This window comes from Rhinatrema bivittatum, chromosome 7, assembly GCF_901001135.1.
Source record: "Rhinatrema bivittatum chromosome 7, aRhiBiv1.1, whole genome shotgun sequence".
NCBI classification, from domain to species: domain Eukaryota; kingdom Metazoa; phylum Chordata; class Amphibia; order Gymnophiona; family Rhinatrematidae; genus Rhinatrema; species Rhinatrema bivittatum.
The window spans coordinates 90,979,535-90,996,820 of NC_042621.1; the positions used below are offsets into that span (position 1 = coordinate 90,979,535).

The following is a 17,286-nucleotide window of genomic DNA, read 5'->3' on the forward strand; positions in this document are numbered from 1 at the left end:
TATGTTCTGTGATGTTGTTCTTTAGAATAGTTTCTACAATTTTTCCCAGAACTGAAATCAGGCTCACTGGTCTATAGTTTCCTGGATCATTCCTGAATCCCTTTTTAAAGATCAGGGTTACATTGGCCACCTTCCAGTCTTCAGGTACAATGGATGATTTTTAAAGATAGGTTACGAATTACTAATAATAGGTCTGAAATGTCATTTTTTAGTTCTTTCAGAACCCTGGGGTGTATATCATTTGGTCCATGCGATTTGCTACTCTTCAGTTTGTCATTCTGGCTTACTACATCTTCCAGGTTCACCGTGATTTAGTTCAGTTCATGTGAGACATCACCCTTAAAAACTGTCTCCGGAATGGCTTCTCCTCCCCCCCCCCCCCCAACATCCTTATTAGTAAACATCAAAGCAGTGAATTGATTTAATCTTTCTGCGATGGTTTTATCCTCCCTAAGTGCCCCTTTAACCCCTTGATTATCTGTTTTAACCAGTTCATAATAGGACATTGCCTCCTGTCCCATGACTTTTACATTATTCAGGAGTTTCATGAGGGACTTTGTCAAACAACTTCTGAAAATCCAGGGATGCTATATCCACTTATTTATTAATCCCTTCAAAATAATGTAGCAAGACTTCCTTTGGGTAAATCCATGTTGGCTGTGTCCCACTAAATCATGTCTATATATATTTTCTGTAATTTTAGAATTATTAGTTTTAGAATAGTTTCTATGATTTTTCCCAGTCTTGACATAGTTTCCCAGATCAACACTGGAGCCCTTTTTAAAGACTGGCATTACATTAGCCACCCTCCAATCTTCAAGTATAAAAGACAATTTCAATACATTTTTATAAAGAATGATTCCAGTGTTTGTTGGGACCCCAACTGGGTCACAAGTACCTCAAACAGCAGCACTGTTCAGGTGCCAGCAGCATTAGTGGTGGAAGTCAGCATGGTACCTATTAGCCAGCTCACACAGGCTCTTGCATGACTTTCTGTGGTAAAAGGTAGCCCTGTGTGAGAAGGGATCAGGTCCAGAGCAGGGCCTGTGAACTTACACTAGTTCACAAGCCCTCTGTTGACTTTCAATCAGGCCAATACAGTGCAGTGCGCTCCGACGGAGCGCTTTGTTAGCCGGCATTTGGACACGCTAGCTTTACCCCTTATTCAGTAAGGGGTAATAGCGCATCCAAAATGCGCGTCCAACCCCCCCGAACCTAATAGCGCCCACAACATGCAAATGTATGTTGATGGCCCTATTAGGTATTCCCGCGCAAATCAGTAAGTAAAATGTGCAGCCAAGCCGCACATTTTACTTTCAGAAATTAGCGCCTACGCAAAGGTAGGCGCTAATTTCTCTGGGCACCGGGAACGTGAACAGAAAAGCAGTAAAAACTGCTTTTCTGTGCACCCTCCGACTTAATATCATGGCGATATTAAGTCGGAAGTCCTGAAAGTTTAAAAAAGTAAAAAAAAAAAAAAAATTGGAAATAGGCCTGCGGCTTGAAAATCGGACGCTCGATTTTGCCGGCGTCCGATTTCCGAACCCGTGGCTGTCAGCGGGCTCGAGAACCGACACCGGCAAAATTGAGCGTCGGCTGTCAAACCCGCTGACAGCCGCCGCTCCTGTCCGAAAAGAGGCGCTAGGGACGCACTAGTGACCCTAGCGCCTTTTTTTTTTTTTTTTTTACACCGCCGGGCCTAATTTTAATAAATTAAAATACTGAATCGCGTGCAAAGGAGAGCGGGCACTCGCCTGCTCTCCCGCGTTTTTACTGTATCAGCCCAATTATTAGTAGTACGGTCACTTGCAGTTCACCAGCTAGGGACCAGCCATGAGGGAGGAGAGGGGAGGCCTGAGTGTGTGTGGGCTAGTGGAGATTGCCACTGCTCCTCACCCACCACTGAACCTACCTAAAAGAAAACATTTGCCCCTGTCATCAACCTGCACTCGCTTACCATCAGTTGTCATCCACCTGGGGCTCAAAGGAAAATGCTGCCACTAAGTACAGAGGGTGGGAGGGTTCAGATGTAGGAGGGATTTGAGGACCTGGATCAGGTAGCTAGGGATTGGGTGTGGAGGGAGAATAACAAAACATCAATTGAAATATGTAAGAGATCAGCTGGGGGGTGGTTTGAGAAAAGGGTGAGGTGAGAGAGGAGATGGGGATATGAGTGAAGAGGCAGGGGATAACAGAGGATCAGTTGGGGTGAGAGAAGATCTGGGGAGATGTAAAAACGGCTGGAACGGGCAAGAGGGGATAGGTGGAGATATAAAAGAGGGAATTAACTGGAGGGGCAGGGGTTGGTAGGAGGAGTCCTCTGGATGGACTGGCGGGTGAAAGAAAGGATCACCTGGAGAGGGAAGAGGCTGAGAGAAAAATCAGCAAAAGTTTAGGAGGACAGTAGAGTGATTGTTGGTGGGAAACCGCACCCCTATTAATTAATTTTTATCATCCTCTGGGGTCATGGCCTATCCTCAATCAGTGCCCCTCTTACTCCTTGGTCATCTAACAGCCCAACTGATTCCACCATAGGTTTCCTGTTTTAAAATACACTTGAAAAAGCTTGTATTATTAACTTTGTCCTCATTGGCTCATCTCTCCAAAAATTCTCTCTTGGCATGCTTTATATCTAACTTGCCTTCCCCATTTTCCTCATTCGGTCCTGCTTTTCATTTTTCCAGAGGTTGCCCTTTTGACTTTAATAGCATCTTTCACAGCAATGTTTTGCTACTATGGGAGACACTTAGTTCTTCTTTTGATCTTTTTAAATTGTGGAATACATTGTCTCTGTCCCCATGTCTCCTGCAGACTTTTAATCCATTAAAATGCTCTTTTTAGTTTCCTTTGAACTAATTTCTTCATTTTATCAGTTCCCCTTCTTAAATGCAATCCACCTTGTGCTTTTCCTATGAAAAGATGGAATATCAAATGGAAATATTCACTGTAAATATTCACTGTAAATGCGTTTTACTATGCAAATATTCCTGTCCCTTTTCTCTTTTCTCCTCCTATCCCAGTTGGTAATTTCCTTGTTCATTGTAACTATTATTTTCTGCACCAGTTCAATTACCCTAGTTCTATGTTTATTACACGACTTGTTAAATGTAAACCGACTTGATGCAACCTTTGGTCGTGAAAGCCGGTATAGAAATTAATAAATAAATAAAATAAATAAATAAATAAATAAAATCATGTAACTACAGCAGTTTTATTATCTCCAGTTTGATGGTATTATGCTCATTACGGTGTTTCTCCGATAATAAGACAGGTCTTGTATTCTTTTTTAGCACTGAAAAAACAGCTATTTTCAGGGGATGTCTTATTTTTTTTCCATGATTGGTGAATGAGGACAAGGCTAAGCCCACCTCCTCTTTCATTCACCAACCAGATTCAATTTTCGGCCGAACCTTTTGGTTTGGCCGTTATCGGCCTGCTGCGGGAAATTTTATTTTCCCACAGTTTGGGGCGATTTTATTTCGTCGCCCCTCCCCCCCGGAAATAAAGCCCGAAAACCCGGGGGGGGGGGCAGATGGGGGGGTTGTAAAAATAAAAAAACCCCAACCCAAATCCACCCCAACCCTTCAAATTTAATTGTAACCCCCCCCCCAAAGACTTAACGAAAGTCCCGGGGGGGGCCAAAACTGGGGGGGGGGGCAGACAGAAGGTTGTAAAAAAAAAAAACAAAACAACCCCAAATAAAAAGCCCCAAATTCAACTCCAACCCAAATTTCATTCATTGCAGTCCCCTCCCGACCCCGCCCCCCTCAAGACTTACCGAAAGTCCCTGGGGGGGGCGGGCAGACAGAGGGTTGTAAAAAAAACCAAAAACAACCAACCCAAACCCACCCAACCCTTCAAATATAATTTAAACCCCCCCCCCCCCCGACTTATCAAAAGTCCCAGGGGGGGGGCCCCAAAACCCAGGGGGGCAGCCGGAGGGTTGTAAAAATCAAAAAAAAGCCCCAAACCCACCCAACCCTCCAAAAATAATTTATTGCAACTCCCCCCCCCCCCCCCCAAAAAAAAAAAAACTTGCCGAAACTCCCTGGTGGTCCAGCAGGGGGTCCTGGGAGCGATCTTCCTCTCTAGGGTCATCGGCTGCCAGCACTCAAAATGGTGCCGCACCGATGGCCCTTTGCCTTTTCCATGTGACAGGCTATTGGCGCCATTGGCCGGCCTCTGTTTTTGGGGGGGGGGGTTGCAATAAATTACATTTGGGGGGTGGGGTTTTTTTTGTTTTTTACAACCCTCCGGCTGCCCCCCGGGTCCTTCGATAAGTCTTTGGAGAGGGTGTTGAAATTAATTACATTTGAAGGGTTGGGGTAGTTTGGGGTTTTTGGTTTGGTTTTTTTTGTTTGTTTTGTTTTTTTTTTTCAACCCTGTCTGCCCCCCCCCAGGAACTTTCGGTAAGTCTTGGGAGGGGGGGTCAGGAGGGGATTGCAATGAATGAAATTTGGGTTGGGGTGGGTTTGGGAGCTTTTTTATTTTTTGATTTTTACAGCCCTCCAGCTGCCCCCCCCTCCGGGATCTTCGATAAGTCTTGGGGGGGGGGGGTTTGAAATGAATTACATTTGAAGGGGTGAGTTGGGGGGTTTGTTTTTTGATTTTTACAACCCTCCGGCTCCCCCCCCCCCCCCGGGGACTTTTGGTAAGTCTTGGGGGGGGGGGTCCAGGCAAGTCTTGGGGTGGAACCCCTCATCCTCTTAAAAGCTAGGACTTATTTTTGGAGTAGGGCTTATTTTCAGGGTAGGGTTTATTATTGGAGAAACACAGTAGTACCATAATGCAATCAGATTTGCCATAAATCACTTCACAGTAGGTATCAATCAATATTGGCAAGTCTTGATTTTTCCTTACAAGTTTCTTCTGCTAAGGTCACAAAAATTGTTTGAGTCTCACTTTCAGGTCCTTCCTGTTTCTCTAGAACTTCAGCAACACAGTTAAGCAAACAAATATAACAGACTCTTTAAGACAGCATTACTATTTTTCATTTCTGAAATGCTACCAGATATACACAGTGGTGTAACTGGCAATATTCCTCAAATGCAGCCACTATGGATGAAAGCAACTAAAGTTAATTATTTTAGAGATAAATGTCAATACGGTTACTAATATTTAAAGGTCACATACACACACACAAAAAGCCTGCTGTGAAAACTTCTGCTCCAACTCTATTATAGAACTGCAAAAATAAAATATAGAGAGAAAGATAGTGCTGGAGCTCCTACTAGTTTCGCCTCTACATTTCCATCTTCCCATATTATTGATTTTATTTACATAGTTATAACAATTTTCTTTTTAATACTATAACCAGAAGTTAAAATACTTACATTGATGGTCAATTATTGCCTCGTTTTGGGGGGGACGCCTGAAGTCTTCAGCAGCCTCTTGGGCTATAGACAATCCAGCTCTATTTGTTTATTTTGTTTTAACGAGAGCCGGCGCGGTAAGGCAGCATCGGAAAGCTCTTTGAGCCCGCGGCAGTAATTTTTTCTGTTTTTTAATTCGTGTTGTCAGGTTGGGCCATTTCATGCCCAGCTGAGCTATTTTTCTTCCCGTTCTTAGGCCGGGTTGGTTTTGGGCTGGGCGACTGATTAACTGGGTACTAGCAGCCTTCTCTTTTGCTGTCGTCTTTCTTTTTTGCTTCGAGCACCCGGACAGCAGTCGCAGAGTGATGACACATTGGCAGCGACCAATCAGAGGTGACAGGAAAAAACAGGGCAGACCCAATCTACTTTTGCTGCAGAGCATTGCCGGAAGAGGAAGAGTTCTTCCACGCCCCCACCCCGATAACCAAGCAATTAACTATTCCTAACCAGAAACAAGCGCTTTCAGTAAAACTCAGCCCCAGAATGAACAGGAAAATCTCGAGCGTGAATCCATCCCTACAGCTGCAGCGCTTAGAGATCAGTGTAAGTTCCAGAACCATAGAAGAGAGAGCAGAAGGAAGTTGCAAGATCACTAGTCCTCGCCAGAGGATAGGGAAAAAGAAAACACCGCTTTTTTCCCCTATCTGGGGAACAGCCCCCCCTCTCTTCCTTTTTCCACCAGCTAAAAGGACTTTTCTCCCAAAACATTGCTGCCGCAGCTGGGGTGGGGAGTGAGCACTATTCCTCCCCCCCCCCCCCCCTCACATTTTACCCACTTTTGTCTTACAGCACAAGCACTCCTCGGGCTTCACTGACGGAGTAGGCAGCATGGCAAGCCCTACAGGCCTGTGAAACACCAATGGGCCGATACAAGCATTTGGACGTGCGTTTTCGACGCGCTAGCTTTACCCCTTATTCAGCAAGGGGTGATAGCGCGCCAAAAATGCGTGTCCAACCCCCCGAAACTAATAGCGCCCGCAATGGCCCTTATTAGTTTTGCCCGCGCCATTAGAAAGTAGCGCCTTCCCAAAGGTAGGCGTTAATTTCTCTCGGCACCCGGAAAGTGCACAGAAAAGCAGTAAAAACTGCTTTTCTGTACACCCTCCGACTTAATATCATGGCGATATTAAGTTGGAGGTCCCAAAAGTTACAAATAGTTAAAAATGTAAAAAAAAAAAAATGTAAAATGAGCCTGTGGCTCGCGGGTTGAAAACTGGACGCTCAATTTTGCCGGCGTCTGGTTTTCGAACCCGTGACTGTCAGCGGGTTTGAGAAGCGACGCCTGCAAAATTGAGCGTCGGCTGTCAAACTCGCTGACAGCCGCCGCTCCTGTCCAAAAAGAGGCACTAGGGATGCGCTAGTGTCCCTAGCGCCTCTTTTTACCGCGGGCCCTAAATTAAATAAATTTACTGAATCGCCTTCACAGGAGAGTGGCATGTGCGTGCGCCGGGAGAGCGGGCACTCTCCCGCGATTTTTACTGTATCGGCCTGCAAGTGAGGTAACTGCTGAGGGTGGGGAAGCAGTTGCCCCCACCTCAGACTCCATATCTCCCTGCTTCCTCTTATTTTTAAGTTTGGGCAGCTCAGACAACCCCCTTTCAATCACAGGAACTCCATCGAGGAGGGTTATTGGTTAATCCTTGCACTGTTGTTTTCTGCCTCTCTCTCTACAACTGCACGTCCCTCGAATTGCTTTTCTCTATTTCACTCAGGCAATCTTGAAATGGAGCCATCAGCAGCCAAGGTGCTGGTTGCTTCATTCATTAAACCTCGTTTGTTTTCCCTGACTTCCTCAGCTCTGATGTGAAGAGGAGGGTTAACACAGGAAAGCTAGACCTGCAGCTTGCTCCTTCCCATCCCCATACAAACACACAGAACAACAGTATGGATTTAAAACAAGGCCGCAGTTTATTATCAACATAACCTGAGCCCCTCAACTTATTATACAATATAAACAAAACATGCTTCCCCCCCCTCCTTGTTTCCTTCTTCCCCCTCTTCACTTACCACCGCATCCCAATGGTAAGACTCCGTCGACATTCCCCCTCTCTTACCCCGCCGCAGCCCCAAGCGAGGGTAAGCACACGGCCTGAGCATCGGCCCCCCCCCTTGCTCGAAGGCCTTCCTGTGTAGCAGGCCCAAGCGACACAACACTTTCCCCCTCCCTCTCCAATGTCCTTTACAATACAATACAACACATACCACTTGGGGCTCGGGTTTTCCGCCACAAACGTTCCCCCACTGCGGCCCTACACATAACTGGATTTGTTGCTCCAATCCTGTCTGCAAAGAATTGTTGAACAAGTCATTCCCGATATCTGAAAGATGGACTCCATCGCTCCTGAAAAACCCCCCAACCAACTCCCACGACCAATCGTGTCTTAACCAGAAACCACCCTGTTTAACCAGCCATTTACCAATTTGGCGGTTCATTTTTTTTTTTTACACCCCTGCGCCACAAGGGCTCTGTATGATTCCTCATTCGGATTATAATATCCGACCACCCAATTCTTGTACATGGCATCATATTTAGAATACTCACCTAGTCTTTCCTCATCTCCATTACCAGATCACAACACGATGACTTCCCAATATCATTACCCCCAAATGCACAATCATGATCTGTGGTAAGCCCCATGTCCCCTCTAGCTCTTGCAGGAAAGATAGCAACTGCCCCCAATGCATGCCCCATTTTCCAAACCACCAAATTGACAACTTGCTGGTATCCAATTTATATATATATATATTTATATATATAATATAATATATATAATATATATTATATATATATATAATATAATATAGCGCAATTTAAAGTCCACCACCAACCTAATACCATCAGGACCTTATTGATTGTTCAAAGTAACCCTACACGTTCTCTGTTCAATACTATGTTTATGGTTTAATGTAACGACCTTACTTATTGTTTAAGGTTACTCTGTTCAATATTATGTTTATTGTTTAATGTAACGCCCCCCGGCGATAGTTGTGTTATTTGGAAACCGACTTGATTTGATATATATATATCAAGAAAGTCGGTATATAAAAACCCTAAATAAATAAATAAATAAATAAATCCAAGTTCAGATTCTCTCCATAGGATTGTTTTGCTGCCCTCTGCTGTGTCCAATGAACGAAGGAATGGCCCACGACCCAACACATTCCCAATTGCGAAGAACCTTCTGCCGTTCTGCAAAGAAAAGAACCCTGTTATGCGTATGTTTGTATTACACCACCCATCCTGACCCCCCGGCTTCCTCATTTCCGTACAGAAGACCTCTATGCTTCTGATTTCCAGCGCCCGATCTCTTGGGATCATTCTGCTGCTGTGGTTGCCGCACCAATCCGAAACAAATGCGGTGTGAAATACTCCGTATCTTACCGTAAGCCCTCCAACTGCCCATTTCAAAACCTTAGAGAATTGAAAAATGGTCAAGGGCAAACCATCCTCATGGACCAAGAACGCTCCCTGGAGTGCTGGCCTTACCCTTACAAACGCTTGAGTACTATGCCCCGGACATGCCACCTTGTCACAAGCTGGCACCAAGGAAATCCATTGCTCTTTACCCTTCTGATCTGTCTTGGATTTACAAATATCCAGGGTCACGGTATGCCCGTCAACTCAAACATGCTGGGCCATCAAATCCCTCCCCGAGGCATTCTCTTTGGATCTAGTGACCAACTCACTGACTCGCATGGCTCCAAACAATGCCAGTGAGAATGCTGCTCTAAACAGCAAAACTTCGTACTGAGACCAGCAAACACGCTCCACTTGCTCAGCTATCCGCAACAAATCGGCATACCTGATAGGTTGCCTTTTGTCACCCGCCCTCTCCTTTCCCCTCCCCCATCCCCCCAACACCTTTTTACTAAAAAACTGCTGGCTGGATGACCCCAGTCACCCCATTTTGAAAAAAAGGCAAAACCCGCCAACTGTGAATGCACTGACGCCAAAAAAGATGTCCGTCCTCCACACCTACTGTGCGCAGCAAAAGCCGACGAATGAAAGCACGACCCATGGGAATCATGCAGTTCGCGAAGTTAAGAGAGCCAATGAGCAACTGCATCTGCTCCAGTGTCACCTTCTCCGACCCTCTGACCAACCTAATTCCCTGAGCCTAATTACTTTATCCATAGGCAATCGCGACATCATTTGAACTGAATCTAATTCGATGCCTAGGAATGTAAGCCTAGTCACTGGTCCCTCGGTCTTCTCCCGCGCAATCGGCACACCTAACTCACTGGTGACTTCGAGAAAACCGTCCAACTGTTCTTGACAAACGCTTGTATGCCTAGGTCCCACAAACAAAAAATCATCTAAATAATGCAAAACAGCATCACACCCACACTATCTAAATAATGCAAAACAGCATCACACCCAGTATGATTTTTGCTCCCCCACTGCGGCCCTACACATACTGGATTTGTTGCTCCAATCCTGCCTGCAAAGCATTGTTGAACAAGTCATTCCCGATATCCGAAAGATGGACTCCATCGCTCCTGAAAAACCCCCCAACCAACTCCCACGACCAATCGTGGGGGTTTGTATAAAGGTACTAAATGCCTCAAAGAAGGCACACGAAATCGCGCAACCCATGGGTAAACAATGATCTACGAAATAACCCCCTTCAAAAACAAAACCTAACAAAGGAAAGTTTCTTGGATGAATCGGTAATAACCGAAATGCCGATTCAATATCCGCTTTGGCCAATGATGCCCCCTGACCCGCGCCTCGCACTAAACTAACTGCCTCATCGAAGGAAGCATATTTCACGGTACACTCCTTGTGCGGAGTGAAATCATTGACGGACGACCCTTCTGGAGAAGATAAATTCAAAATCAACCTGAACTTTCCAACTGCCTTCTTGGGTATAACTGCCAGCGGCGACAAATGCTTCCAAGGGAAAGGAGGCCTCTCGAACGGTCCAACCACCCGCCCCAACTGTATTTCCGCACTCAACCTTTCCCTGGCCACGTCAGCCAACCTGTAGGCCGACCTCGCATTTCGCATCCGCCCCTTATGACCTGGCCCCTCATAGGGGATACTAAAACCAAAACTAAAACCAAGCATTAAAACCTAGCAACCACTGCATCAGGATAACACCGCAGCCACTCTCTCAACTCGGAGATAACGGTGAATCCGCTTTCTGTTCGAAAACCTTACGATTTACTGCCCTTACTAATGGCAGTATTCTGTCCTTGAGGACACTTAGTTGCGGGGTGCGCTCCCCCACAGGAGGCGCAGGCGTGCCTGAATTTGCCCTCGAGAAAAAGATATGTAAGCTTGTTAAAGCGCCAGCAGATTTCTGACCCTCCCTGTTACTTTGCTACTCGTATCATACTTTCGGCCTCCCCCTGACCCATGAAAGGACCCACTGTTCCCCCACCCCGCTATATTCCTACTTTGGTTACCACTAGCCCCTTCCCCGACTCCAGCACTTTTATTTATTTTATTTATTTATTTAGAGATTCTTATATACCGTGGTACGTATAGATATACATCACCTCGGTTTACAGTAAACATTAATATTAGCAACAGGCTTTACATAAAACGGGTTAAACAGTAAGTGAACAATACGTTAACAATAAGGAATTAGCAACGGGCTTTACATATAACAGTTTCAATAATAATTAAACAAATAATAGCTTAAGGCTATACGTAAATAGCGTTTCCATAGTTCAATATATAATTACTGTAGCTATAATCAACAATGTATATTTAATTTAAAGTAATGAAATACAAGAGTAACTTAAGTCATTGGTCTGTTAGATGCAACCTCTGAAGTCAAGTTCAAGTTAAATTTAATTCACAGTGTTTGTAAAATGGGAAAGGAAGGGGAATGAGGAACAGAGGGATTAGCAGAGTGAAACAAAACCATGAGAGTAAATGAGAACATGACAAGAACAGGATGTAGGTGATAAATTATACAAGATAACTGAATTTAATAATAGTGATAATGTTAGTGAATTTAATGTTAGTGATTTAATGTTAATAATGACTGAATTTTAGTGTTAGTCCTTGTTCATTGATAGAAAGCCTGTTCAAACAACCATGTTTTGAGGTTTTGTTTGAAAGTTTTGTGGCAGGATTCGAGACGCAATTCCAACGGCATATTGTTCCAGATGTTAATACCAGTAATAGAAAAAGAACGTTCTCTTGTGGAAACATGTTTGATGTGTTTGATTGGATGAGAGATTAATTTGGCTTGGTGGATATTTCTTATTGGTCTGTTCGATGTGCGGAAGATAAAATGATCAGAAAACCATTGCATCTCTTGATTGTGGATTGATTTATGGATGAGTGAGAGTACTTTAAAAGTGATTCTGTAAGTTACAGGAAGCCAATGTAGGAACATAAGAGCTGGGGTGATGTGTTCATGTCGTCGAGTATTGGTAAGTAATCGAGCAGCAGCATTTTGCAGCATCTGCAATGGTTGAATTGTGTTTTTTGGGAGACCTAGAAGTAATGCGTTACAGTAATCTATTTTTGGTAGAATTGTTGCTTGCAACACTGTCCGGAAGTCCTGAGGATGTAGGAGGGGTTTAATTCTTTTCAGCGATGTAATTTAAAGAAGCCATTTTTAATTGTAGACGAGATGAAATTCTTTAAGGATAAGTGATTGTCAATCAAGACCCCAAGGCTGCGGACATGCTGTAAATGTGGCTGGTCTGCTGTTGTGATAGGTGAGGTGTTAAAGGAGGTGTTCTTGTGTGGCGTGATGATGAGAAGTTCGGTTTTGTTAGTGTTTATTGCAAGAAAGTTTTCCATGAGTAGATTTTTTATTTCAGCTACAGCAGAATCCCAAATTTTCAGGGCATTAGCTAGTGAATCATTGATGGGAATGAGGATCTGTACGTCGTCGGCGTATATGAAATGACGGAGATCCAATTTAACCAGCAGTTTACAAAGAGGAGATAGATAAACATTGAATAGAGTTGATGAAAGTGAGGACCCTTGTGGAACACCTTGTGATAGTTTTCTGGGTTTTGACGTATGGTGTCCCATCTTGACACTGTATGTCCTATCTTTCAGGAATGATTGGATCCAGCATAATGCAGTGCCTGTGATGCCAATTTGGGAGAGGAGGGTATTGTGGTTTACTGTGTCAAACGCCGACGAGATATCAAGTAGTGCTAGAAGATAAGAGTGACCAGAATCAATGGTTTTTAGTATAGAGTCTGAGAGGGACACAAGCAGGGTTTCGGTGCTATGGTTCTTCCTGAATCCATATTGTGAAGGGAAGAGAAGTTGATTTTCGTCTAGAAAATCTGTGAGTTGTTTGTTTATGACTTTTTCTAGGATTTTTGACAGTAACGGGAGGTTCGATACTGGCTGATAGTTAGCCGGTTCAGAGGGCTCCAGGTCAGATTTTTTGAGTGTGGGCTTTATTATCACGTGTTTGAGTTGTGTAGGAAAGACTCCATCTGTTATAGATTTGTTAACAATGTTAGCGATGGCAGGGGCAATCCTAGTAGGGATGGCAAGGAGTGTTTTTGTTGGCATGATATCAATTGGATGTAAAGCCGGTTTGATTTTCTTAAGTATTGTTTCAATTTCTGATACAGTAGAGCTTTCAAAATTTGAGAGAATGGGTGAATAGCTTGTGGTGTTTGTGGGCAATAGGCTTGACGGCAGCGAAGGTGAGGTAAATCGAGCCATGATATTGGAAATCTTGTCCTGGAAATAGGAGGCTAATTTCTCACATTTATTTTTATCCTCATTTTCAGGGTAGATGTTAGTTGATGGGGAAATAATGTTAGAAACGTATTGGAAGAGGGCACGTGGATTGAACTGGTATCGATGAATTTTTGTTGTGTAAAAGTTTTTCTTAGCTTCATCCGTTGATTTCCTATACTTGTGGAGTAGTGATTTGAATTTTTGAAGATGAGTTGAGTCTTGGTTTCTAATCCATTTTTTTTCCAGTTTACGGAGTTCACGTTTCATATTTCTGAGGTCCGTAGTGTACCATGGTTTTTTATCTTTCTTCTCTGAGTTGATCTCTTTTGTTATTAGAGGGCAGAGTCGGTCGGCAATGCCGCTGGTGAGTTGATGCCAGGTCATACATGCTGAGTTGGCATCGGTGAGATCTAATTTATGGCTATCTTCTGTGAGAGCTTCAATGATATCTTCCATTTTGCATTTTTTTCTGAATTCAATAGTTCTATTTTTAGGGAGAGTAAAATGGTGATTACTGTTAACTGTGCAGGTAGTGTCTACTCGGTAGTGGTCTGACCATGGTATGGGTGTGCATTGAGGGGGGTCCGAGAGGATTATAGAGTTCGTGAATATCACATCCAGTGTATGGCCTGCCTTATGCGTTGGGCCTGAGACAGTTTGCTTGAATCCAATGGCCCTAAGAGTAGAGATAATTGCTTCACATGCTGGTGTGAGGGGTGAGCGGTCGAAATGTAGGTTAAGGTCACCTAGGATGCTGGTGGGAATGTTGATGTTAATGTATTTAGTAATATATTCTGTAAGGGATGAAGGGTTTTTTCCAATATGCCCGGGGGAGCATAGATTAAGCAAATTTGCAGATTCTTCGCTTTAAATATCCCAGTTTCGATCTTGTGTGGGGGTAAGCTGGGTTGCAGCGAGAGTTTGAATTTCTTTTTTGCTGCCAGTAGAAGTCCCCCTCCTTTCTTTTTGGGTCTCGGAATTGAGAATACATCATATGAGTCTGTTGGTAGTTGGTTTATAATAGAGGTGTCAGTGCTTTTTAGCCAGGTCTCCGTTATTGCACATATGTCAGGGGACTCATCAGTAAGGATATCTCCTAATAGTAAGACTTTTTTTAGTAGTGATTGTGTGTTTAGTAGAAGGATGGAGAATGTCATTAAACCCATAATTTGCGTGATTGGGGAAGTCATGATAGGAATGAGAGATCTGTAGCACGAGTTAACAGTTTTCGTTCTCGTTGTATTAGAAGTAAAGTTAGAGTATTTTAGAACTGGAATGTGGTCCCACTCCTTTAATGGTCCCACTCCTTTAATGGTCATCTGGGTTAACCACAGATGAATGCCCTGAGTCCCCAAAGACATGAACCGGTTCCCCGCCATCTTATCCAAAAACTTCTCATCATAGTTGAGCCAAGCCCAGCCTTCATAATCCTTGAATGCATCCAAGATGCTGTTCACATAGGACAGCAACGCTCTGTACTGGGTTGGATCAAAGTGCCCTACCACGCTCGCTAGTCTTTAAAAAACCCTTACCCAATTCACAATATTTTTTGAAATTTTTGGCCCTGAACTCTCCCTTTGGTCCTTTTTCTTGGCCTTCTTTTTATCCTTTCTGCCCCCCCTTCTTCCCTCCAGTAATTTAAAAATATCCACAAATCTGCGCTTGCGAATTTGCCGGACTAGACTCTTCGGCACCCCCTCCCACAATTCCGTTAGTGATGCTAGAGCTGGATGATCCATGTCATGTTTCGGACCCTCTGCTAGGACAGCCCTCTGTAATAGCCCTAACTCTTCTGAGCTAGAAGAAAACGAAGAAGAACTGGAATAATTAGAGACCTTTGACCGCTTCTTCTTCTTTGCCTCCACCTGAGTATCTTTCTCTTCACTTCCCTCTGTCTTACCTGTCCCCACTCCTGAAGCATATCCCAAAATTTACAGTAGCCGCACTGCCTCCTCCACTCATCTTCTGAAACGGGTCTCCTGCACCTGCTCTCTCCACGCCTCCTGCGTTGACGTTCCCGGAAATGCTTCCTCCGCCTGATCTGCAAAAGACTCTGCCTTCCTTTCAGCCCCCTTATCGCCAATCGCATCTTCGCCCCTATACTCCTAACCCATGGTACGTGACCCCATGGACTGCCTCTCCTGACCCCTTCCCCGTCTATCTGCTCTCAGCACTTCCGAGTACCTTCTACTGTCCTGAAAACCCCTCTCCCCCGGTTCCCTTCCCAACATCCAGAGGCCAACCTATTATGCCACCCCTGTCCTCAAAATCCACCCTACCTCGAGGATGGGAGCTAATCCCGAAGTGTGAGTCCATGTATTGACCCACAATATCGGCTATCAGGTCGGCTGTCGGTCCTCCCAGGACCCCTGGCTCACTCTGGGCTGAAGCAGGGGCAGAGGGACGTGGCCACCCACCGAACCCTTTAGCTCATCCCCTGAAAGTGCCCGCTACTTTAGCTGACCCTTTACAATCCTTTTACTCCTGCCTCCCTTGATGCTACCTTTATTGCCTACAATCTGGCCCTGTGAGTGGTGGGCCGGCATAGTATCCTGAACCTCCCCCTGGATAGATGTCCCTCCGCTCCATTTTGGCCGACTCCGCCCCCTAGTACCACCTTCCGCCCTTGTCCGCCCCCTCCGGGGTCGAGGCCAATTGATCCTGCTGCTGCGCTCTCCGTGGAGACCCAGCTCATTTCCCTTTTGCCGCTGTACTGGAGAACAAGGCTCGGAAGGGGAGAAAGGCAGGGGCGGGTGGATGGAACGCGAGCCGCGCGGCGGAGGGGGGGGGGGCGGGGCAGACGTGAGGCGGGCTGGTGGAATAGAATGCTGCCTGAAGCATCTAATAATCTCGGCCTTCCAGCACGCCAAAGGGGAGAAGGGGGGTTACGGGGAACGAGGGGGAGCGGCCAACACAAAGACCAGAGGGTCAGCCGCTCCGGGCTGCTCTCCCCTGAATCCAAAAAAGGGGTGGCTGGGGGGGCAGCGGAGGTGGGAGGGGGGGTCCGCTTACCGTGGGGGGCCGGTCTGAGGAGGAATTCTCCACCTCCCTGAAGGCCTCGCCGCCGGTCGCTGCTACTAGACCCTCCGGCCTCTCAGGTCTGATAGGCGCTCTACGGGCCCTCGCTCATTTCATGCCAAATACCACCGGATGATTAAAAAAAACCCTGATCCAAAAAACCACCGCAAAAACAGGAATAGCTGCGGAGCAAACGCAGAAGAACCTGCTGCTTGCTTCGCTGCTACGGCTGACTGAAATCAGCCCTTTGCGCCAAAAGCCCTTGATCCTCTGAGCAACCAATAAGGATGCAGAATTCAAATTGTTGCCATCCTCATCGGTTACTCGCCCCTCCCCCCCCTTTGCACGTCGCACGCTCTCTGCTGCTAGCCCCGTGTTATCTGCGGCAGCACGAGATGAACTCGTGCTGCCTTCATTTCTCTTTCTTCTCCCATTTTTTCATTCCCACCTTTTTTTTTAGCCAGTTAACCCTCTGAAGGAAGAAGGTCCCCCTCTGTACAAGACCCCTCCTTGAAGTAAGGGAGAAGGCTGAGAGAAGAGAAAAAGGAGAGTGGGTGCCTTAACCCCCTGCCTTTTCCTCTCTAAAGTTTAAATTTTCCCCCTTCTAATTCCTCCCTTACAATTACTGGCTATAAAAGCCCTCTTTTTTTTTTCTTCAGACTCCCTCTCCTTGTTATTAATTACTACCCCCTCCCCCCATTTTTCTATCCTAAACCAGCTATCCTTCAGGAGGCAATTTTAGCACTCTCCCTCTTACCCCAGAACTAGTGGCCAAGGCGGGAGCTTCACTCCAGAGCTAGAGGCTGAGGTGAGAGCAACAACCTCGAAGCCCCAGTCCACCTGTAAATCCTAACTACAAAGGGAGGACATCAACTCCTCCCATCCTCCACCCCAGCAACATAGTCAAACACTGATGTTGCCATAGGAGGGAGTGCGAAAGAAGACCTGGTTGATCCAAATCGCGATTCAGCCAGACCAGTGATGGATGGGAAAGGGGGAAGGAAGGTAATCCCCCAGCACACAGCCTACCTGGCCACCCTCTAGGATCCTTTCTTGGGTAACAAAAGAAAGACAATTCCTCCAGACAATGCAGCCAATAGGCCACCTCTCTCCACTCTAGGGAACAGTGGCACCCTGCAGGAAAGGGGAGAAAAATCCCCCAGCAAGCAGAAGAGGAAAACAAAAAATGTGGAACTGCTTCGCTCTGAAGGGACAGCC

At 45.5% G+C, this 17,286-nt stretch overlaps 1 protein-coding gene across 1 annotated transcript in view; it reads right to left on the bottom strand.

Moving 5' to 3' along the window:
* Positions 1–5,699, bottom strand: part of MBTPS1 (membrane bound transcription factor peptidase, site 1) — a 297,566-nt gene extending 291,867 nt beyond the window's left edge. The window contains exon 1 of the mRNA XM_029608668.1: positions 5,334–5,699. The gene's annotated coding sequence lies outside the window, so the exon portion shown is untranslated. The remainder of the gene's footprint in view (positions 1–5,333) is intronic.
* Positions 5,700–17,286: the final 11,587 nt, after the last annotated feature.